This window comes from Prinia subflava, chromosome 14, assembly GCF_021018805.1.
Source record: "Prinia subflava isolate CZ2003 ecotype Zambia chromosome 14, Cam_Psub_1.2, whole genome shotgun sequence".
NCBI classification, from domain to species: domain Eukaryota; kingdom Metazoa; phylum Chordata; class Aves; order Passeriformes; family Cisticolidae; genus Prinia; species Prinia subflava.
This window is the reverse complement of record NC_086260.1, coordinates 8,170,618-8,196,082: the sequence shown is the minus strand read 5'-3', so window position 1 is coordinate 8,196,082 and position 25,465 is coordinate 8,170,618. Positions and strand designations below refer to the sequence as shown.

Sequence of the window (25,465 nt, the reverse complement as noted above, 5' to 3'; positions counted from 1 at the left end):
TCTGATCCCCACCCTCATTTATTTGTTTAATGCTCCTGATACATCAAAATGCTTAGAGAAAAGTTAAAAAAATATATACACATATAAGCATGTCTATCCATTTGATAGCTTTTGATTACAACTTGTGAAAGTAGAAAGAAACCTCTTTAAAATGGTGAACTGCATGCCTGTCTACCACCCAGAATGGTTTCTGTCTATGCTTCAAGGAACATCCCCAAACAAATAACATTACTGCCTTGCTGAGCATGCCCTTCATGTCTCTCTTCCTTGTTTCAACTGTAACATGAAAGGTCCTTCATGCAATAATGATCTTTTTCTTTGTAACACAAATATGCTCAGTAACAACAAAATGAATTTTCCAAGGAAAGAATTAATTTGGAAAGTCTTTCAACTGTTTCATGCTGCTGTAGTTCTAAGTAAGCCCCATGCTTCTTCAACTAAGAAAAGTTTTCTGAAAATACCTATTTGTCCTGGCTTTATTTGTGTAGATACAATACCCTGAGCACATAGTCCCACATCTTTTACTTCTGTGGCTGATCAGAAATGAAATTTCCACTTAGCTCATTAGTGTAGGATGAAAATAGTAAAATACTGATTTACTTGAAGTCATCAAATGGGTCTTTGGCAGTTATTTCTGTGGAGACAACAATGAACTCCATGGCAGCTTTTAAGGAAACAATCAGCACTGGATTAATTCACCCTGTGCTGTAAATGCTGGAAGTTTAATTGCATTAATCAGACAAGTGGAGATAAGCCCATGATAAACACTCAAAAAAAAAATAGCCATTTACTCAAAAATAAATGTGTGCAATAACATCAACCCTTTGACTACTGTCCTAAGAGGAACTTAGTTTTCTCTCCTACTTTGGAAAGTGAATACACTGAAAGTTGACAATGTCTTTAGAGTTTTCTTCTTTCTAGCTAAAGAGACAGGACAAACTGATAGAGACTATTTAAGAATCTCTCGTAACTTTCCTTACATTTCCCCTCAGATCTAACTTAGATTTACAAATACCATTTGCACTGTTCCTGAAATAGGTGACACATAGTAGTCCTGCACAACTTGAGGTTTACAGATTCAAGACACATTTGTAACTGGTCCTGTAGCAGAACCTCAGATCAAAGTGCTTATTAAAATCTAAGTTCTAGAGGGAGTTCAATCACTTCAAAGCCTATAGATAGCAACATTAGCATCCAGCCTTGCATAGTTTTAGTGTGTGGCTGGGATCAGAAGTCCCAGAGGGAAATGAGGCAGCCTTTCTGTGGAAGCAGATAACACTCACAATACTCAAAGGTTTAAATCTCAGCTACTGTCAAACCCTCCTTGATGGTGAGGAGTCCTTTTGTGTTTATCTCAAGAAGAGCAGCATTTTTAATTTTTTTTTCCATCCTGAAATAGTAACAACAGAATTTCCATATATGAGGTTAAAAGCACTGCTGTTACCACACAAGTACAGTGCAATCTTTGCATCAGTTTCAAGCAGACATCTGTTCTGTAAATCCCACCCCCCTTATTTTAAAATCATCGTTTTCTACTGCAATACTTAGGAACCTTCCGACTGTATTCCTTTGTTGTCTTATTCAATAATACCTCTGCACATAAATGGTACTAACACAATCAGTTTACCTCTGCTATTATTTATTATTCATGCTGTGGGAGCACACAGAAACCCCAGCCATGGGGCCTTGATCTTATTTGTACTTGCTGAACAAATACATCCTAAGAGACAAGTTACTGTCCTGAAGAGACATTTTATTTTCAGCCTAAACAGACAGGACAGTCAAAGGGTGGGAGAGGAAATAACGAGGTGGAATGGCTTGCCCACAGTCACAACACCAACCCCCGACTGACTGGGGACAAGCAGCAGGGCACTGTGAGGCCCAGCAAAGAACCCTGGTCCATGGGAATGCTGCAGAGAGGCACCGCCCTGCCCGCACCCAGAGTACAGAGCTTTGATTCCATCACCTGTCACTGACAGAGCCCTGAGTGCCCCTCCCTGGCCCTCACACAACCCCTCTTGCACTGGAACCTGGCAGGGAAGTTCAGGATTCAGGAGCTCCATGGAGCCTGTGCTGGCACAGCTGTGGGGCAGCAGCACAAGTTCACCCTGAGGGATGCTCAGCTCCTCCAGCTGTCCTGCATATCCCACCATAACCATGTGGGACCCCTCCTGGGATCCCCCACAGAGTCACTGTTACTGCTGCAAGTTTGCCTGAACAGTGCCAAAAATCCATTTATTCATGCCTGTCTCAGTGACATAAGGAGCAATTAGTGCTTATGGGGATTGAGTGAGGAAGTCTGTAGTGATTAAAGAACAGAGCATGGAGAACAGCTCGATCACCTTCACCACTCCTGAAACACTCAGGCTCATTAGGCTCATCTGTTCATGCAGAGCAATGTTAATTCACCCAAAAAAGGATTGTAGGAAAGGTGAAAGGTTGCTACATGTCCCCAGAGCTTACATATGGCACTGATAAGCTACAAGAGACAAAATCCCCCAAACTGGAAATGAGTGGGAAAGGGCCTTGGATGGCAGTGTGGCTGGAGGTGAAACATCTGTCACATCCAGCTTTCTACAGAGGCAGAAAGCTCATTTATTAACCAACTCTCCTCCCAGAGATTTCTATGCACAAAAAATATGAACTAGGTGAATGAAGTGAAACGGAATAGTTGCAGGTAAAAAGGCAGAGAGACAAAGGGAAAGCTATCAGAATGAAGTGCTGTCTCCTGGTCTTCCCAGATTAGATCCCAGGCCTCTATTCCATATAAAAACACAGCTGTTCTATATAAAGGCACCAGCATCCTGGGCAGATTACAAGTGAAGGAGAAATGCCTCTCCTAATTTACATCCCACTCTCCCACCTTTTAAGCAGCCATCAGGTTTTCCTTATGACCTTTCCACGTGCTGCTTTTAAATGATGGCAGTGTATTTTTCCAAAGATGTGGCTCTGTTTTCTGACAGATGGAATAATTTTAATATATCACTTTACCTGCCTCACCAGGCAGCTCTTTAATTAAAACACAGGACAGATGAAAAGGTTTATAGCACAGCTACATCACTGCAACATAATGTTCACTTGAGCATCACCTCCACCTTCCTGCTCCTGAGGATGCAGCAGAGTGCAGTGCCTGCTGGATGCCAGGCTCTTTGGGGCTGACTGGAGGGCAAAACAAACACAGTAATTCTGCCCCAAAGCTGCTTGGCAGCAGCTCAACACCTAAACCTCTGTTGGACACTGCTAACCCAAAGTAACACCCACATCAGATAGAGCAGCTCTATGAAAGCAGATAAATCTCTCTCACAGTGCAGACTTTGCCTCACCCCACAGCACTGACACAGCAGCTTCACAACACAGGAAGGACAAGTGCAGTATGGCAAATTTCTTTTACTGAACAAAGAAAACAATAGAAAAAATTTATCATGCTAATTTTCTTTAATTACCTTAGAACAGAAATTAAGTATAAAAGCTTTGGTGAAGTCAACAAATCACCAGAAACCACATATGTGGATAAAGCGCATGTGAAATAAGTGATTCAAATGGGCATTAAGTAGATGGCATTAACTTAAAAATCCATAAAGTAAAAAAATAGTGGAACACACAAAAGCCTCACAGAAAGATGCTGATATTGAGGTCAAAACCCACTTTACCTTGGCACATGTTGATAACCCATTGGGACTGTAGGTATCTGTTCAAGAGTGTGAACTAATTGTAGGACCAGCAAAAGCAGAAAAAGTTATTGATTATTATTAAAAATCAGTTGATGTGAAGTCCTCTGATAACAAACAAGTAATTAGGACCAGAGATATACTCAGGGCTGATCCTTTTAGTGGCAAGATGAAACAATAAGTTCACTATTCAACAAATCTTTCTTCTCACATTTGCCTTGGAAATATCAATATTCTGTAAGAATATCAAGGAATATCTTTTGTTGGACAACATACAGAATATAATTTATTCTGCTCGAATTTTACATTTTAGTATTGTTAATATAAAAATAAAAATGCCTGCAAAGTTCTGACATGGTATTATAACAAAGGGCAATGTTAAAAATAAATAAATAAATAAACCCCTCTTTGTAAGGCAATATCCAGAGGAGGCAGAGTGAAAGGCTGGATTATTTCTGTATGTTAGCAAATGAAGTTATCTCTGTTGTCAAATAAGTTTTCTGTTACGGTTTTATTTTTAAATAATTCATGCTCTTTTTTACCTCCTTCTTTCACTAACAGGCTGGTTCCTGGTTTTATGTTTAGCAAAAACAAAAAGTGTATTTTCTCCTGTAAAACTAAAAACATTCTGGTGGGGTTGGTTTTCTGACATGCATCATGACAGTTCCTCTACAAAAAGCCTTTGAGACACTAGGAGAGAAATACAACATTCAGGGACAGGTTCCTGTTCAGCTATCTGCAAAAACCAGGTCTCAGCAAACCTACAGAGCAACAGGATTTCTAATAAGCCCTTCTGGCCATAAACATAGTTTATTGTAACATAAATATGATAATGTGGGGAGTTCTTGGCTGTTGTATTTCCAGCTGTCTTTTCTTAATGAACTCTCCTTTAAATCCTGCCCTTCTCTTGCCAGTAAAAGTCAGTCTTCTCTTGGGTCACTTTCTAGTTTTCGATTTTCTCTAAGTATATCTTTAGAAAATCTTTCATTTTCCTTGTCATTCCTCCTCCAGGGCTCTGTAGGAAGCTTGGCTCCTTTCCTTTCCTGGGTAATCCCCCCATGCAGACCCTGTCCCACTCCCCAGAGGACAGAGGAGCACAAACCCCTGCCCCAGCCACTGCCTGCCTTGCTGGCTCAGGACATTGGCTGAGACCACAGCAAATTTAACTTCCACTCACACCTACCCCCCAAATCCTGTAAATATCTTCCCTTTGCCTGATATTTTTAACATCCTGCTTCTCTCTGTTCATCCCCACATGAGTTCACTGTCTCCTCTTGATTTCACCAAACATTAAAGTTTTTTCTCTTGTGTCAGACATCTCCATCACTTCCCTATTGCATTCTCTTCTGCTGTCAAATATTTCTTTTTAAGATAAAGACAACATTTGTATAATTGCAAGCATCGTTATAAGACTTCTGCTACGACAGAGGCAATGCCTGGCAATAATTTTGTTTTGCTTTTTAAGTAAAGGAAATGGATGTACTTATGCTTTTTAGTAGAGAATTAATTTCTGCCAACGTTTTCAAACAGACAAAATTACATGAGCCAGGCACATAGAGAGTTCTGATAGGCAGAAGCTGAAATGTCATCCATCTTCATCCACTGAATTTGTATTATGGAATACACTTATTCTGGGCTTAGAGGGTAACTCTGCATTACTTCCTTTACATATGAGAGATGTTCATTCCTCATTCTTGTTTTAAGTATAACTTACTGAAAAATACCACACATTTCACTGAACAGCAGAATTTAACCCTCTAAAATGACAGTGTGGCTTTTATCCTCATTTGGTCTAAAAATACAGTAATCCACTGCTCTCTAGCAGCTGAGGAGTGTGGGAGCAGGCAATCTGTTGCAGCCAGTTCTGTGTCAGACTTTGCTGGGTGGTAACAGAGCTGTCACCTGGGAGCAGCTGCAAGGTAAGCAAAACCACTCATCTCTTTACACTCAGCTGCTGTGTAGGAAAAAAAATGGCAGCACTGACCTGGTACTGCCTGATACTCACCAGATGTTATTTTAGCATTTGTCACTAAATTTGGTGGCGTAAAACCTGGTGCTCTCCTGTCAAGCTCTCTCACTACTCAACTGTAGAGGAGACTGCAGAGTAGCCAGCTCAGCAGATGGAACTGAAAAAACCTGAATGCCTTAAAGTGTGCTGGGGTGACCCTGGCTGGATGGCAAGTGCCCACCAAAGTCACCTATCAGTACCTTTCCACAGCTGGAAAGGGTAGAAAAAATACATTGAAAGGGTAAGGATGGGGGAAAATCAACCACCAATTATTGTTACAGGCGAAACAGACCCGACCTGGAGAAATTAATTTAATTTATTGCCAATCAAATCGGAACAGAGTAATGAGTGGGTCTCTGAGAGACACTACCCCTCTTGCTGATGGCCTCAGCTTTGGAGGGTCCCTCTTGGAAACGCTGGCATTGGCTCCACTGGACACAGGGAAAGTTTCTGGAAGCTTCTCTCTGAAGCCACCCCCGCAGCACCCTCACCCTGCCACCAAAACCTTCCCATGCAAATCCAGTCCTATTGACCAAGCCATTGAGTGATTTGCAAGAGATATGAGACAAACAGAACAAGCAGCATGTCATGATAAGAATTCTCATTTTGATCAAATAGCTTTCCCCTCTTTATCTGAGATATGGCAAAGAGGCAGCTCTGACTTCTCTCACCTTGAGCACTTTTGGGCCTACAGGAGAAAGAAGAGGAGCATCAGTTGAACGCTGTAACCCACACCATGCCTCAGCTAAATCACTTTTACAGAGATGAGCACATGCCAATTCAGCAGAGACTCTGCCTTGCAGGGTGTGGGGCTGTGCACAGTGGAGTTGAATTTGCTGTGAGAATGTGCGAGCGCTTCCTGCGCACCTCTCACTTTGGGGGGCTAAACTTAGGCATCATTAAACTGACATAAATGCAACAGACTTCAAATAGGAAAACAGGCATTAGGCCTGGAACAAAATTCTTAAGCTGTCTTGTCTGGACCGCTGCCCCTGCAGGACTGATTCGTGTGAAATGCACTGAAATGCTGTTTTATCTGCTCTGTACCATTTCCTCACTCTTGTACAGCATCACCTTGTTAACATTCAAATTAAACAACATCCAAGGCCAATACCGAGTGCATTAGCAGCACCCTGTCCCAAGACACCACCCTTTTTGGAGATATTTGTAAATCTAAACCTTGGTATTCAATTTTTAATTAACAAAGAAAGCTTAATATGCAATTTTTTTTTTTTCATCCATCTGGCACTAAAGTTGCTGAGTTGCTTTGTTGAATTTTCAGGAAGAGTTTGGGACTATTAGAAGAAAATTACAATATATTTCTCTCTGTGGTTCACCTGTCTGGTTCAATGGCAAAGTGTGTTTGGAATTGAGAAAATAAATGCTAGAGAAGATACTACCTGTACACATATTTTTATGCATTCTTTCTATTAGCAGCATAAAAGCCCTTTTTTGCCTTTCCACGTGTTTTCTCTGTTCTGTATCAGGTCTCTGCATTTTTCCCCTCATCAGATCTTAACACACAAGAGGACAAAAACCAAACCAAAAAATCTGCCATTAATGCCTTGTCCATAGTTTGACACAGGTACAACTTATCTGCTCCAATTTAAAGACTGAAATAACTTAAAAGTAGAATATACTTATGGGGCAATCTAGCAATTGTTCTCCTCAGTGACTCCTTTATCCTCTTAGGGGTATCTTCAGGGATTGTATATTGAGTTTTTAAATTAAACTCTCTCAGTCTTTTCCTTCTGTTACTTTTAAACTTATTGCTGAAGGAAATGTTTTTGAGCTTTGCAGAGATTTCTACAGTACTTCTTGCTTGTTACTGCTACATAAAGTGCCGCGCTAAAAAGAAATTCAAAGAAACTAGAAACAACTTTGTTTCTAACTGAAAACAGAGATGGAAGAAGATATAAGGGGCATGTTAGGAACTGCTCTTTTTCTGACTTGGTTTCATTAGATATCCCAGTGGAAATATAATATGGAACATATGTTCGTAAATAAAGTGAACATCTGATTAATTCTGTTTCTATGCTTTTAATTGATCCATTTCTCAATACATAATGCACAAATTACCATATCTATGTTGCACAAGTGAAGGAAAGCCCACATGAAACCCTAGAATATATGCAGTGGAAGAGACTTCGGGGATTTTCTAGCACAAGGTAAGTTTCAGCTAAGTTCAGTTCCTTTCCTTAATGGCATCCAGCACATCCCATTTTAACACCAGCACATCCCATTCCAACACCAGCCCCCTGAAAGGCACCACCCTGTGACACCCTTCACACCAAAAGTGCCACCACCCACCCAAGCCAGCCAAGCAATCCATCAGGGCCAACCTCTTGCTGTGGGACTGGCAATTGCCAGATGCTGCAGCAGAAGCTGAATATCTCTTAACAGCACATCTAATTATCTATATTATCCAGGGGAGGAAAGAAGAGTTCTTTACATCCCCATGTGGCAATCAATAGCTGCAGAGCTTGGAGATATAATCCTTAACTATAATTTGTGCCATCACAGATGTCATGCTTCAAACAGAAGCTGTCCAACGTTAGGTACAAACTTGTGAGTTCATTACTGCAGCCACTGACAACAGCAGCAGGGTTTTCCTTCCCTGGTGATAAAGGGTGTGTCTGCACAGCTATCAGTGCACTCTGTCAGAGGCTGAGTGCTAATTGTCCTCCCTCCACAGCCATTACTGCAGGACCAAATAGCTCCTTCTGTAAAAGAAATCAAAGAAGGAAAAGAGAGGCTCAGCTCAAGGAGGTTTTGTTTTTCTAGATACGTGTACTTTCATGAAAATTGCTGTGCAAAGGAGCAAACCCACAAAACTATGGACTCCAAAGCTGCCAATAAAATGCCAAGATTTCTAGGATGGCATTGAGTATCAGGGAAATTTTCCCAAAAATCGATTTCTCTTATGTGAGTGTTGTTGTTCATATCTGCCCCCAACACACTATGATTATTTAAGTGACCCAGTGATTATTTCAGTCATTTACAAACCAAATCAGTAAGTTGTGAAAGAATGTGAAAGCAAGAATCTCTGTCTTTTAGCCTAAAAAACTAAAAGAGAAAAGGCTGCATATCTGCCCACTTCAGAGTTTGCTGTAACCTAATAAAAAAGGACACAAACTGATGCAGCTTATTCCCGTGGAAATAGGAATTTAAATTTACATTCATTTAATCCAAACACTTCAAAAGGAACATCTTAAAGCAGAATGATATTCCACAGTTCATGTGGCAATTACTACAGGGTCATATTGTCCATTACTGTGGCTCTTCTCCTGCACTGTGCTTTCATTGCTTACTAATTACAGAATGCAGAATCAATTAAGAGAAAATAATGAAAGGGAATATATAATTTCCATAAATAAAAAGAGCCACTTTCTTTAGAAACATTACATAAGCAGATGAAGGAAATCAGCTTTAATTTAACAGATGGCAATCCATCTGAGGACACTGCTCACCACTAACCCACACTTCCTAATTAAAGAATTCTGTCACTGTGAACCTTTACGTGTGACTATGTTATGATCTTTCCTGCCTAATCTGCTTTGAAGGGCTAATTAATAGTAACCCACACTAGCCAATGCAGATAGACTAAAGTAAAAAGAGAATTAGATATACATTATCTGGAAATAATGTTCACTCTCTGAAAAACAGCTAAAGAACTTTATTGACTTAACTCATTTAACAAATGAAACTTAAGTAATTCATTGACAAGGCAGAACAACGGCAGGACTAAAAGCCTATTAAATACTTTTTTCTAACAGAAATCACACTGCATTGGCTGTAAATTACTGGTGTAATTAATTAATTAAGACTTAAATATTTCAGTGATTAATTTCTATTAAAAATTCATAAAACATAATGACACTTAGGGAAAGAGATTATGGTTACTAGCATTTATTGACTAGGCTATAAAAAAAAAATCTATTTAATAAAGAACTCTCCTAATTCAGCCTGAGAACACCAAAAGCATTTATTGCAAACACTGTGAAAACAAAGTGCTGATATTGCTCATACTTTTGGTGCACTTTCATTTTTCATTTGAGGATCGCTTTTAGCAGATGTTATTTAGGGCCACTTACACAACTCAGCAGATGCACACAGAATTTCCGAGTGGTCTGATCCCAAACCTACAAGGATTTGCCTTAAGATGGTGGTGCACTTGCCCAAATATCTCAGCCTCCTCTGCTGTGTTCCCTGCTGAGCTCTTGCCACATCCAACCCAACCTGCAGCCAAGATCCTGCCAGCCCTTCCCACCCAATCTCAGCCCTGGGTCCCTCTCCATTGCTGTTGAGCATCCTCCCTTCCCAGCCTCATACTTCAGGTACTGCCTCCCAGTATAAACTGAATTCTGTCCCTTTTTTGCTTTGTTTTTCTTTTGTTTTACCACCTTGGAACAAACTACTCAGCTCAGCCTTCCCACAAAAACAAAGATGATTTGCTTTTGTCACTGTTCCTCACCAAAGCCCCAGTCACACCCGGAGGGACCTGGACAGCAGTGCACAGAAGCAGCAAAGCCACACCAGGCACACAGTGCCTGCACAGACATTTCCCTCCCATCTGCAGGAGATACCGTTTTTAAACTGTACAGTTTTACAGTTTTTAAAACCAGCAGGGGACACCAGATTACCGACACTGACCTCTGTTTTACGGCACATTAGATTCCTCCCAATTACCATTCCACTGAGATCTGCAGCTTTAGACCAACCAGCTGACTTTGCAAGAACAGGGCTAACCTGTTCCATCCCACAGGAAGTTATAACAAGGAAAAGAAACTTAGAGGAGAATCAAAAGAAAATAATTTCCTGGCATTTCAACCTTAGCTGTTATCAATGCATATTGCATTTCACTTCATCTCCTACATAACTCCCAGCATATTCAGCAGCTCTGATGGAAATCAGCATGGTAGAATGACAACAAACATACCCAGGGCTCTTCAACCCTCTTGGCTGTATCATTTCTATTTATCTGTTGTCTGCGTAAGTCCCTTTATTATAAACTCTTTCTTGAGGCTAAACATTAATAAGAGATACTGCAAACTCAAAGCTCAAGTTTTCTGCAAGCTCAATAGAATTTATAATCATTGCAAATGCTGTTTTATATAAAAAGCTAATATTTTTAATCTTTTTTCTTTTTTGAATTAAAGCCTTTTTCATATTTGATGTATTAACTATTAGCATTTGTTCTCTATGAATATCAAATATCGGTGATAATTATTTGCATGTTAATGCTTATTAGTACATCCAACTGGATGTGAACAATAAATAGAAAAAAGTTTAAAGTGCAAAGCACTTCACATTCTATATTTCTGGAAAAGGATGGGAAGCTGTAATTACCAATGATTGCAGCCAAACCTGTAATCATCAAAGTGAAATCTAAGGTGAAACTCATATGAAAACTGTAAAGCAGTTTAACATAAGGTAGAGGTTTAAATTAGTTTATTAAAATTGACTAGAAAACAGAATAAAATTAGTTTCTTTACATTTGCTCAGGTACAGAATTTTAAGTAATGTAAGCAGTTAAATAACCTTGTCCCTATAGCCCTACTTAATTCATTCAATAACATTCTCTCCTGGTCTTATGCTTGGTTGGTTTTGTTTGTTTGTTTTAAAAGGAAAAATATTATCTGGGGTCGAATTAGAGACCCGGTAAATGCAGGAGAACCTTGCTCAGCTTGTTTTTTGTGGTCACTGTCCCTCCCTGTGCTTTCCTCTCAGTGTTGCTCTCAGGGATGTTCTCCCTCTGCTCTCACAGATCACTCTGGGATTTCTCCTCCTCTTCCAAGCCCAGGATATTCCCACCCTGCTGCTCATTGCCTGGCAGACCAAGGGAGGGAGAGATGCCACAGGGGCTCCCAGCAGCAGCAGGGGTGGGATCCAGCAGAGCTCCCACCACCCTGTCACCTTCCATTTCCAGGGACATCAGCATTCCTTTGGGATCAAAGCCGTGCCTTGGTGCCAGGCTCAGGAAGGAGCCTGCCTCTGGATCCCACTGTGGGGAGCAGCAGGGGAACAGACCACCCCACATCCACCCACAGGGACACCTCGGCTGCCAGTGCTCTCCTGGAAAGGGGAATCTCTGCTTGGGAAAAAGGGGATTTATCCCCTGCTGGTTGTTTAAACCAAGGTGCTGTGAGACAGTGAGCACTTGGAGTGCCCTGGTGGGATTTGGGCTCCAGTCCTTGGGGGCACTCAGCAGTCCCAGCACTGTCCCAGCACAGCCCCAGTCTAACCCAGCTCCCTGGTCTGGGGCAGGACCTGACCCTGCAGAGACCTCAGCCCCAAGGCAGGGGTGACAGCCAGGCAGGGACACCAACACCAACACTGGGACAGGATAGCCTCCCTTTCTCTGTGGAAACCGAGTTTAATTGCAGTTTCATTCAAGATAATGACCTACATAATTTTCAATAATTGGATACAATTTATCTTTTCTTAATTAAAAAAATGGAAATTAGCAAAGGGAAGGGACACCGGAAAATGCTTCATTTGAAACCTCTTCATTAATTATCAGGATGTCTAAACACCATTTTGAGAACTGCACTTACAGAACCAGAACCCAACTAATAATTTTTTGCATTAATCTGTTGAGTTTACTGTAGTTCTCCAATTAAAAACCAGCATCTACTTCTAGGATATATCTGGTTTATTTGGGTACTGCTGGCTTCATTGCTAAAGTGAGTGATAAATCCACATATACTTTCTTGAACTTTCTATAAATGTGAACGTACACTCAGAACTCATTAAATGAAGATGTTTAAAACTCACTGACAGTCTTATAAATTGCTCAGCTCTTCCCAGAATTTTTAGTGGGCTTTGTATCAACCACAGAATTCTTATTTTACATCCTTCTTTTAAAATTAATTATTATAATTCACATCATGTTCCTTACAACTAGATCTGGCATCAGCATTTGATGGATGAAACAAAACAAGCCAGACTTGCAGACGTTGGGTATCCCTGCTATGTGGTTGCATATGACAAGAGTTTATAAACTCAGTGTAACACACTATATTTACCAAGTCTCATTTTACATTTGTGGAGTTACTAAATTACTTTGACATATCCCCAGTTTATGTTCCATTACTGGAGAATAACTACACAACAGATGGCAGCGTGTTTGCATAACAATTTTTTTGGGCAGGTCAATCTACAAGGTAGTTATAGGGCCTGATATATATTGGTGAACATGGGGATTATTTTTGCACTATCAATCAGTCAACACAGTAATTTCAATATTGCAAAGGAGAGGTTCAGCAAATCTATATCATTATGGACAATTCTTTAAAGAGCAAAACCACGGCAACAAGAGTAGAGCCAGTAGATGGAAAATGCTTCTTCTAGATAGAATTGTTTCCCTGAGTATTTCAAACCTCTGGATCTTAAAAATAATGTTAACAAAGAATGACTGTGAAATCGTACTGGAATTCATTTGGTTTATAAATAAATATCTATAGCTGTATCTGTTGCACTCTTCAACATTAAACAATAGATAATTAGGGACTATATCATGTCAAGTGAAGATAATATCTTGCAAACAAGGTAATAATTATAAAGGAAAGTTATGCTGCTCTGAGAGCTATGTTGTTTATTTGTTAAAAAACATAAAAGCAAATTCTAACCAAAACTCTGAATCTTTGATTCCTGTAATACAGCCAAAGATATTTGAATCAAAAGTTGCATTTTCTCCTTACTTCTTAGTCTAAGGGGAATTTGGCTGTCTTACATCAGTCACCACCCTGCAATGCTACATAATCTGATGGCACTGATTAATTTATTGGGACACCTTGATCCTGCGTTAAGATGGAATGACTGGAGAGAGGAGGTAGAAAATTTATCAACCTGCACCTCAGGATGTCTGGCTTCAATTTCCAGTCCTACCCTGTGTAGTCCTGATTTCATGTCTGAGATGTTTTGGTTTGTGAAATTTCTTTCCCAGGTGATTTGCTGTAAACAAGAAGAGATGTTTTGTTAACTATAGCTATGTTATTCATTCCTTTTAGAGGAGGGACTTCTTGATGGCCCTCTGGCTTGACCAATGTGGTTGAAGAACTGTGCCCACCAATCATACTGGTCTCTGTGAATAGGATATAAAGAATTTGCATTTTGAATAAACCTCTCTCTCTCCCTTTCTAGCCTTCTGAGAATTCACAGAGTCAGTGTGGTTTATTTCGTGTCCTATAGCAAAAACCCTGGTGCTCTTGTCTGGATTCAACTATTTGCATGTCAACGATTAGGACAGTGATTCATTCTCTCTAAGAATGTAAAGCATTATATCAAAATGAGGAAGGGTTGTGACTTACAGTTGATATACATTTTAAGTGCTTCTTTCTGTTTTGGCTGCCTGTAAAGAACTGAGGAGTGACATTCCAAGTTCATCCGAGGAGACAGCGAATATTGATGACTTTGTGACAATGCATTGGAAAGAAATAACAATGAAAGAGTTAACAAAACGCTGTTAGCGTGTGTTCTTCCAGGAACAATGCAAAGACCTTATTAATTTGTGCATTTTTTAAAAAAGAACATGTCTTTTGGCATCCTGCTGCAATGTTTGGCTGCCGTTGGGGAGGGCAGGGAGCAGCTGTTTTCCATAGAAATCCTAGCTGGTCTCTGTGGGTGTTTCTATTTGCACATACCCTGCTTAGCGCCAGACCACTGACTTTTAGTAATGCCTGCTCTGTCTTTGAGGCACAGAAAGGGTGAGGCGCTGCAATAATTTGGAGGCTGAAAATTCACTGCTTGATGCCTCCTGTAGTAAATTTGACCCTGGAATATTAAGGGGTGTTAAATAAATTGGACAAAGAGGTGTTTGGGGAGTAAAAGTGCCAGACACACTGCCATGAATGAGCAATTAGATGTTCACAAACCAGCTTATCGCAAATTACATGCCTACAATATCTATTACTGTAATGACCTTGAGAGTTGCCTCATATTCTCCCTTAACCTAATGAGCATGCTGTGTATAATCAATTACGTCTGCAATTAAAATTATAATTTGTCTAACAAACTCTTCTTCACTTTCTGACAATTTTTAACAAAGTCTGTTACATACTGGTAAAAGATAAATATTAATTTTCTGTTGTGCTCTGTTTTTTTTTTCTTACTCTGTGGCTAATTTATTAAATCATATTACCTCTCCCCATTATTCTTTAAGTTTTCAGCAGAATTTATTTAAGTTTCAGTCCTGAATGTCATGGGATAATTACAATATTTAACAGCAATTTATCATTTCTCAATAGGGTTTACAACCTGTCTTTGCCTGCCTATTGAAATTTGTTTGCATGTTTCACTCAACTGCAAATATTCTGCCTTTCAGTTCTTCACAGACATTCCCTGTTTCCCTGGAGTGACCAGAAGATATTCTACTGAATGGAGCTGACATCTGTTTGCCAGTCCAGACCTCCTGAGGTCAAGTCAACCCAGCACCGGCCAAACACAGCCCTGAGTTCCCATTCAGGAACAGGATGTCACTCATTGCAATCTGCTGCTAATTACAGTCACCCAGCAGACCACTACAGAACAACTGCTTTGTGTATGTATCCAGGTGTTCAATAGAAAGATTCATATAGAAATCCAACATGCTAATCATAAGAAAATGGAAGGACATGGAAGAGGGTCTTTAAAAATGGGTCCGTGCATTTTATGTACTGAACAAGCAAAGCAAACCCTTCCAGCTCTCAAGGAAGGCCAGTGTTGGATTTCCAATACACAGCTGGTTCAAGGGCCCCGAATCCCCACGCTGAGCCCCGAGAGTTTTGGGTGAATCCATGTATCCCCAAGCCATCCCTCCCCTCTCCAGGACCATGAGGGGAGCCAGGGTCCTGCCCCTGCAGCAGCCTGGCCTCAGGCACGGGATGGGCAACAGCCAGCTGAAGTCTCCAGGGTGTGGGCCTGGTGTTTCAGGGTTGCTGGCTTTCCCAAGGGAAGTTTTTCAGCAGTTTCTCCTTTCCCAGGCAACTTTGTGTGGGTAGCTGTTCTTCCCATAACATTTCTGGGTAAACAATATTCCTTTCCCATAACAACCTCTCTCCCAGGTGCTCTTTGTGTTACTTAACCAATGGAGAGAGGTGTCCATTCTATGGGCCAATAATGTGCTTTTTTAGTGCAGCGTGACTGAATGAATTTGTAAATAAAGCCTTCTGATTTCCTTCTGCCTGCTGAACTGGAGGAAAGCATTTTTATTTTGTGTCCAATTGAGACACCAGGGCATCACACAAATGAGGCCAGGCTGGAACAGAGCTCTGCCCAAAGCTCCCATGATCTGCTCTTAAAGCTCCCAATTAAGTGAAAGGATGTCAAACTGAAGAGCTCTATTTACTTATTGCTTCCCTTCTCCAATGCACCTGGACTTACACGTACTTAATGCTATGAGATACTAATGTATGTCCAGAAATGAGAAGTGATGAAGCTGTTAGTTATACAAAATGAATTAATTTTCCCACAGAAATGAGTTTTGAGTCCTCTTGATTTTGTACCTTCGGAATGTGCTGCACCTGGATGGGCTCTGGAGAATGAGTGACTGCTGTGCAGGACAGCTAAAAGCAGAGGAAATGAGGAAAAAAGGCCCCTTAAGGTACAGAAATACCCATGAGCCACTTCTCTCAATCTGCAACAGATAATGAATAAACTACCCTATATTTTGTATTTATTTTTGTCAACAAAATCTAATCAAAGTTCATTTTTTTTAGAAACTCAATAGTTACATTAAATTAGATTACATAGAAAATTAAATCATAAATCCATGTAACTAGACCCTGCCTCTGTCTTGGTTGCTCCAAAACACAACTTTGCTGTCTTTTAATTCTAGGAGGCTGAGCTTCCAAACTAGTTATGGATTTGATCATTTAATAACATGAAACAAGTAATTGTGTGGGGAAAAATTTATTATTTCATTAGGCCTTACTGGTAATCAATAGCAATCTATTACTTCATTAATTTGCATATCCCTTGTTTTTTTGTGAGTCCACAAATTCTGTTAGCTTTTTTTTTTATTTCTAAATTTATGAACTTTCTACCTTCACTGTGCTAAAGGAGGTGCTCAAACTGTATGTCTTAAGCAGAGGAAACAACTGAGCAGTGGGAATGTCTGTCTGCCCAGCAGAACTGACTGCAGGACAAGATTTAGTGCTTATTTTAGTACTGAAAACAAGGAAGAGAAATAAAACAACAGGGCCCATTCTCCCCATGCATAATTGTCATTAATGTTAATGCAGAGATACTAAATGGATATGCACTGAGTTTTTTTACTTTATACTATTAGAACTGAACTTCCCCAGGTGAAGTGAAAGAAATTTAAAGGAAAAATGAAAAAGGTTATATCAAATTATGCTTCATAGGTTATTTTCTCAAAATGCTGTTTTTCATTCAGAATTATTAGTTTTACATGTATCACTAATAACTGTAGGCTTAAATTATAAACTGTATGAAATCTAAAGATTACATACAATTGTAGGATCAAAAATGTTTGTAAAGAAATAGAAAGAGACCCATTGATTTAGTTCACATGTTTTCACAGTGAATTGAATCATTTGTACCAGAGAAAAATCTTGCCCCAGACACCAAGGTTGTGCTACTTACATCAGGCTCAGACACTCAAAGACAGGCTATAAATTCATATTCTGCTGGATCATAATCCTGAATTTAACTCAGGGTGGCCTCACCAAAAGCACAATTGAACGAATGGCTTTTGTTGAGCGAAGAGATGACTTATTTGCAGGAAAAAAGAATTCATTAAATGCAGTGTGAACTGATCCCCTCCTCAATCTGGGCAGACTGACCACTCCCTAAAGATAACTCCCCTCCACCTGAGGTGCTGGAAGGTCAGGTGAGGAAATATCACAGTGATAGCACCTTTTCAATACCTTCTCAATGGAGAATTAATAAAGCTCATTCACAGATCCATTAAAAAAAAAAAAAAGATAGTGTTACCTGTGGGCATTATCTTTATTTCAAATATGAAAAATTATAATTTAAATCAGAGAAATTCAACATTCATGAAATCAGATAGAGAAATTATTTATCATCAGAGATTTTAACATTTTTACAAATAAGATCAAGACAATCATTCACATGAGAACTTTCCATCTGGTCTAGTTTATTTTCTTTCAGCCTCTCACAGAGAGAACTCGGATCACTGATGCCAGGCAGATGACATGAAATGAAGATTTCATGGTAGCAATGAAGGTGGTAACTCACAGAAAGTTATAAGTGGAAGAGAAAAGAAAATGGTTTGGTTTGTCTGAGATAATAATGTCGGAGATTACCAAAGGAAAAACCATTTTCCTCCTCCCAATGACCTGGGCAATCTAGCAAACACAGGATATCTTTCCAACCTTCTGCTTTTACCACAGGTGTAGATTTTTCCCCTGCTCCTGGCTCTGAGCACTGCTGGGAAGGGCTCTCAGCCCGGAGCTGAGCCCTTGCCAACAAACCCAGCCCGTTGGCGTTGGCCCTCAGGGACGTCACCCATGGGGTCACCCATGTGCAGAAGGGACCATCAGCTGGTCAGGGTGTCCCACCTGGACATGCTGCCCCTCTCCTGGGACCCCCTCCCCACCCTGACAAACCCCAGCTCATGGCACCAGAGACGGTGCAAAGGAAAGCTCAGAGTAAGGACGAGGCAGGGTGACCCTGCACTGCCTCTGAAGGACAAAGCTCTCACCAGACCCAGCCCCTTCACCTGCTCAACAAAACAAGAGTAACAACTTGGCCCTCCTTTAAATCACTTTTGCCACACCAGTTTGGTTGGTAAAATAAAATTACCAGTCTTTTGCATCTAGCAGGGGATGGAGAACTCGTGAGAAGAACTAAGACATCTTGGTCTTAGACTCCAGAAAAAGGCAGTGTGATGGAAAAGGAAATGTGTGTGGATCCCTAATGGTAAAAAAAACCCACCAAGTTTCAAAATGAATTTTACTTAGCTGGCCAATTATTACAAGTGAATTTACCTCTCTGAAAGTGAACAGACAGGGAATTAAAGTTTCTCCTCATATTTTCTGTCTGTAATCTCAGTTAAGGAGACAGTGTAATTGTTGATAGATTAATTTTGGTTTTCCTCAATTTATGTCAATTGTGGCATCATTACTAAAATACCCAGACATGCTTTTATTTATAGAGCTTGCTATGCAGAAGTTTTAATGATAATTTTTCTTTCCCTCAAAAGCAAGGGACTGAAGAGTGGTTACGTATTGAAAGAAAATCGCAAGCAGCAGCACCTAATTCAGACAGAGAACAATTTATTTAAAAAATCCTAATCCTGAACTGGCAAGTTATCTACCAGTCAAACAGGGAATTTGTCTCCAAAAGAAGCCTGGCAGCTGTGCTGAGCTGCACCCATAGATGTTGATTTCTTTTATGTGATCCAAAGCTGAGAAGAGGCCAAACCTCTCAACCTGATTTTACCAGGCAACTGCCTACATTTACAGAAGAATCAGGCTTTGATTCATGACTATTCCTTTCTCGTTTTAAAGGCACATCTCCTAACATTTGGCATGTGCCTGTGTGCACAAGAGACACTGAGAATTCTGCAAAAGGGGAGGTTTGGGTGTTTCTCCCTGCAGGGAGTGCTGCACCTCACCTGCCTGAAAAAGCAGCACAGCACAAGCAACAACGAATTTCTCAGTAGCTGTCACTGAAACTGCAAACCAGGCAGGCAGAGGGGAGTCCAGAGCTCCAGATCTCATCCCTGGCTGAGATGCTGCCTTGGGAGTCCCCAGATGAGCTGCACTGCACAAGTGCAGGGTTTTACCCCAACCCTGGATGCAAGGGAAAGGTCAGTGTAAAACGTGAGCACACGGGCTGAGGAGGGGTCATTTGATAAAGCTCCATGAGACTGCATTTTAAGGGCATATTTCAAATTCTTTCAAAGGACAGCTTAGCATTAGGGAGTGAGCAGACATCCAGCATATGAGTGGTCTTGCCAGAGAGCACCCAAGCAGCTTTCAGGAGAGGTTGGGGAAATGAGGCTTAAAAAAAGGGTTTTGCTGTTTTGCAGGAAGCTCTTGGCTTGTCCAACGTGAAACACACCACAGTATCCTGAATTATTGGCTTTTTTTTTTTAACCAGTAAAAATATTACCCACTTTTCACCCTGTCATCCTGTCTGGAGCTCGCTGAGCAAGTTTTATTCTATTTTTTTAACCTTAGTTTTCCATTTCTAAATCACTTCAAGCAGAGACGTTTCTTTCTAAGAAGGAAAGTCCTGCATGGGCTAACATGGTGCTGCCAGAACAGAATAAACGGACTAGATCAGATCTCCCTGTCTGGCAGAAGTGCTTTCCACAGATTACAGGGCAGTGTAACCACCAACTCTTTCAGGTGGCACAGGAACACAGGGCTAGGAAGGGCCTCAATTCCCTTGACATTACATGCAAAAATGTTACACACTCTTTCTTGGTTGGCATTTTTAAGAAGCAAACTCCTCCAAGCCATGCAGGCTCTCTGGGGATCTGCAGGGACAGCTTTATGTACACACTCCTTTCATTTTCAGAAGAGGAGGTGACTTTCAAGGGAAAAAATATGGAGCCAACCCTTCCTTTCTTATTGCATTGATAAGGCACCCAGGGCTCTAGTAAGTGGGTGAGTAATTAATGACCCCGAAACTGGGTCATTACCAGGGGCAAAGAACCCTGATCCTGTCACAGACAGCTGAGGCACCAAAGGTTGGCACAGATCAGTCAGCTGGAAATGCCCTTGGGCAAGAACACCCAACAAACCCAACCACGAAACAGTTTAGGTGTGGGTGAGTGCCTGCATGGCAGGGACACGCTGGCATGAAGCAGAGGAGCCAGCTTTGCACATGACCCTTGGACATCCCTTCTGATCTGTGGTCAGCATTGGAGTCATTTTAGGTGGATCTTGGGAAAAACGGTACCTGGTAGGTAAGAATGCAAAGATGAACGTGCAAAATGACCCGAGATCAGAGCACAGACACAGCAGTTTCATTTTAAAGCATTATATTAATTTTTAGAAAGAGTTAGTCAAAAATCTGTTTAACTGAAATCTGTTTGCAACACTTGCTTAATGAACAATTTTCACCTGCTACAAAACACAGAAAAACATCAAGTTACACATCTGAATTAAATAGGAATACTTTTGGACATTTCTTGTTACATTTTAGCTGAAAACAATGTTTTGTAACAAAGTTAAAAAAACAAAAAAACCAAAACCAAAATAAAACAACAACAACAACAACAAAAAAGGCAAAAAACCCAAAACAAAACAAACAAACAAAAAAACAACCAAAGCCCTTTTAGATGAAGACTTTTATAAGATACAAGAATGATAAAGAGAAGAAGTATTATGGATGAGATGGAGCTTGAAAAGAAATTCATACACTAACCACACAAAAATTAATCAGACAGCCTTGACTGTGCTATTAATGATTTTAAACCTCATGCATGGGATTTCAAAAGGTTTTACATTTCAAGTACAATACAGTATTTTTAGGACCTGTACTCAAGAGTGGCATTTGATTGATTGTACAGACTCTGAGACAGAGAATGCTTTAAATGCAAAACATATTGCTGTAACATGGGAACAAAGAAGTGAAAGATACTCTCTAATTAAAACAGAGGATTTTTGATCCTAATCTCAGTCATTGTGGGGCAAATAAAGAGCAGCATGTCATGGATTTCTCAACACCCCTCCCTATATTGGGTTTTTTTGGTCAAAACATGTCAATTCAATAAAACAGCATTTCCAAAGGAGGTTCTGTTTTCACAAAGAAAAAGTTTTTGTTGTCAAATACTCCGTTACAACATTTTCAGAGGAAAAATTTTCTACCTTTTCGCTAGAAACACTTTTTCATTTTGAAATGTAACTCTGTTTATTGAAAAAAAAAAAAGAGACTGATTTGCTCAAGATTCTTGTGTCATGAAAATTGTAAATATCTGAACATATACCAGGAAAGAAAAAGAAATAGGGATATTTTAAAAGATTTTGTTAAGGCAGGAGCAGGCTGTCCTGGAGCTGCAGAGGGGCAGTGTGGAGAGCCCTGGGAATTGGGCAGGTCACCAAGGGCTCAGTTCCACTGGACCAGCTCTGGCACAGCTCCCCGGGCCCTGCTGAGCCACGATGGGGCTGCTGGGGCTGGACAGGCACATCCCCACCGCAGGGACACTCCTGGAAGTGCCTCCTCCCTCCTGCCCCGCAGGAGCTTGGGTCCAGCTCCCACCCACCCAGCCCTGGGAGAGGAGAGCCCTGCAGCAGCCCTGGGGCTGAACGGGGACGTGCCCAGCCAGGATGGAGCTGGAGGTGGCCAGCAGAGCTGCAGGACTTTTAATATCTGCACACCAAGGCAATTTAAACAAGCATTTGAACCCACTTACTTGCTTATTATAGTTTAATTTAGACAGTGTCAATATCTGTGACTAGCTCTGGGGATATTTTTGGAATTAAACTACCTAAAGAGAACATTCATCTAAGAAATCCATATGGCAGGAAGGAAGGGTAGAGCTGCTAGCATAGAATAGTAAAATCTTCCTTTTCATCACCATTCTTCAACTTAAATCTCTGGAAATTTCATTTACTAGCCTCATTTGTACTTGCCTAATTTTAACCCTGTTTTGTTTGGGGGTTTTTTTTTGTTTGGGGTTTTTTTGGGTTTGGTTTTGTTTTTTATATTTATAGTCCATACAGATTATTCTGTGTTAGTACAGGGACAGAAGATTATATTGCTTTACAAGTCAGAGGTACAGCATTCCACGACACTCACTACTGGAAATTCAAAATAATCTAGATTCAGAACTGTAATAATTCATTGCTAAAGAGAATCTTTCATAAATTTCAGTCCCCATCCCTTCAGGGAACTTCACAACCCAGTATTTCTAGATCAGACTTCATTATCCAGGTCATCATTTCAATTTATCAGTGCCTTGGGGCCCTTGGTATTCACAGCTAGGATGGTGTTATGTCCATCAATCACCAGGCTGTTTCCACAATCCCACTTTTCTTTCATCTTCTTCAGTCTTCAGAGCAATCTCTATAACTTTCCGTGGGTGTATACTGGACACAGACCCCTCTTACGTCTGTCAATGTTACATTGGCTGAAGTGCAGGAACTGATCTGTCAATTATGGGGGCCAAAAGTATTCTTTTCATTCTAGGTCCTGTATATTTTTATTTTTTTTAGGGAAGGGTTTACAGATTTACCAGTGCCTTTTAAATCTATAAGCCTGGCAAACAAAATAGCACTAAGATCTTCTGGAAAGCTTTTGTTCAGTCAAAACCTAAATATCACATGTTATGAACAGAAGTAAGGACCTGACAAAGCAAAATTTGTTAGGACTTATTTTGCATCATAGAAAACACAGACCTGGCCAAAGGACTGAAAGGAGATTTAGACCAACAAAGGCAGATTTTGAAAAAAGTCCTGAAAAAAGGGGCAGGAATTATTATTTAGAGTGAGTAGAAACCACAGAACTGGCAAAAGGCTTTAAGGGAGGGGGGAGAAACTATCTGGATGATCTTGCTGCTTCTCTGTCTCTGTGAGGGGCAGTATAATCCCAGCTTTGAGAATACACATCACTAACCCCAAACCACCCAAACTAAATATAGTACTGAAATAGAAAGAAAATCTGGAGCTCCAAACAGACGTAGCAGCCCTGAGACTACTGAATTTGCTGCACCAATTACCTGTCCACAATATTACATGGTCTCCAACCAAATACTATTAGTGTGGTTCTCAGAGCAATTCAAAGACACTGCTGCACTTCCTCAAATCATTTTTGGACATCTCACAAGCATCCAAGAGAATCATCATTCTTAAGGGTAAAGCACAGGAGACGATTTGTTCATGTTTCAGTACAATCTGGTTTTCAAAAATTTGTTTCTTCCATGTCTTTTTGTATACAAATTTTTAGATTTGTTTAAAGATAAGAAAAATCTTTTTTTGTTCTAAGAGAGCAAAAGAGGGTTTCAGCAAATCAAGACTCACGTCTTTTGGTGTGTAGGGAAAGAGGCATCAAAAGCATTGCAGTTAGTGAATTTAATCCTTTCAGTGCAATGGTCTGCAATGAGATCTGATTAAATTGAAAGACTTGAACCTCAAGTCCAGAACTTCGGGTCAAGACATAAATAGACAAAGAGGATGAAAGAGAAGTCTCCTGTGGGCTTAAATGAGCCCTGGGCTGCCCAGCTCAGGTTAAGATTTCTGAGGAATGCAAGCCAGGAGGATTTATTTAACACAGCATTAAAAAACATCTGGAAAAGAAAAATATGTACACCAAAAATAATCATGAGACAATCTTCTTAGTGTAAAATAACTAGTGGAATGTGTGACACATCAAATAAGTTTCTGCACACATACCCACACTGCCACCATCAGCTTTGCTTTCTCATTTATTCAGGGTAAGATGTAATTACATCTTACAAACAGGGCAAACAGGCCCTTTCTCATGCATAACAGAGGAGGTGCTGAGCTGCTGGAGACTTCAGCTCTGCTGCAAAAGAGAGGATGTGTTCATACATGTTTGTGCAATGGACACTTGCTGTGCAATATTATCTTGTCTCCACAGATAAATTAGTTGCCTCATGCTCCTGCCAGCTTGATTTGTTTAGCCTTTACAGAGTACAGAATCCATGGAGTTTCTTGTGATTGAATCTCACGTAAAAGGTAAACCTGAGAGCTTATTCTACACTAAGCTATACATCCACCCAGGCAGCCAGAGCATTTGCTGACTTGATGATGAAAAGAAGGCTATAAAACATACAGGGAAATCTTGAAACGTCGCTCACTTGACATAGCAATAAGAGCCTTGCATTAAGATGCAGAGCTGATTTCCCTGATCCATGAAATTGCCTGGATACTTAAGGCATTCTCAAACAGAACCAGCACGAAACTCACCCTCCATTCCTGGCACAAGGACACCACGGGTTTTGTGTTCTCCAATAAAAAGAGAGCTCAAAATTGCAGAGATTAATAGTCTTTAAGGGAGGACCTAAACACAATTTCCTTCCTTTTTCAAATAATAATTATTCAAAATCTCCTGAATGCTAAAAGACAGCTTTGCTTGCTGACACACTGTTCAGGTCCCAGGGATGCTCAGGTTCTCCGTTGTGAGTGGTTCAAGAACCTCTCACAATAAAACAGTGTGCAATTCTGTGACCATCTTTGGAGAAGGACATTTGTTTCTCTCATAAATAGGGGACAGGGCTGGAATAGGTACAATAGCTGGAAAGCCATGAAAAATATCATGAAGCAATATATTGCATTATTGTGCAGTCTGAGACTTGGGACATGGTCCAGAATCCCTTCCCATGTGTGTATTTTCAGCTGCTAAAGGGTGAATATATACTTACCAAATATATATCTACACCATCCGTACTTACAAATATTGGTGAACTTAGGGTCAGGTATAATTACTTCCAAAGACCCACACAGTAAAGGAGGAATTTGAAAGGGCCATAAGCTTCCTTAGAACACTGACCTGCAGGCTCTGCTGCCTCAGGTGCAAAGGAGGAACACAGTACAGCAAAAATGAAACTACAATTAGATCATGAATGGCTTCCCATTAGGTAACTAGAAAGGCTTTGACACAAAAGGCACACACCAGCAGATTTCACACCCCCAAAAGGGACATGTAGCACTGGCAGTCAATCTTATCATTGATTTCTAGCCAAAATCACATGAAAGGTGTCATCTCCTTTCTACATGTTGCATACATTTCACATGTAATTTTCAGCATCTCCATTGAAAAGACCTGAGACTCATATTCAGGTTCAAGATGGGTTTTTTGTCCATGGATTACCACTTTTCCTTGTGGACAAAGAAGGAGAATTCCC

The 25,465-nt window shown here is 40.4% G+C and overlaps 1 protein-coding gene across 4 annotated transcripts in view; it reads right to left on the bottom strand.

Moving 5' to 3' along the window:
* FHIT (fragile histidine triad diadenosine triphosphatase) overlaps positions 1–25,465 on the bottom strand; it is a 565,069-nt gene that overhangs the window by 113,541 nt on the left and 426,063 nt on the right. The gene's annotated exons all lie outside the window — the stretch shown is intronic.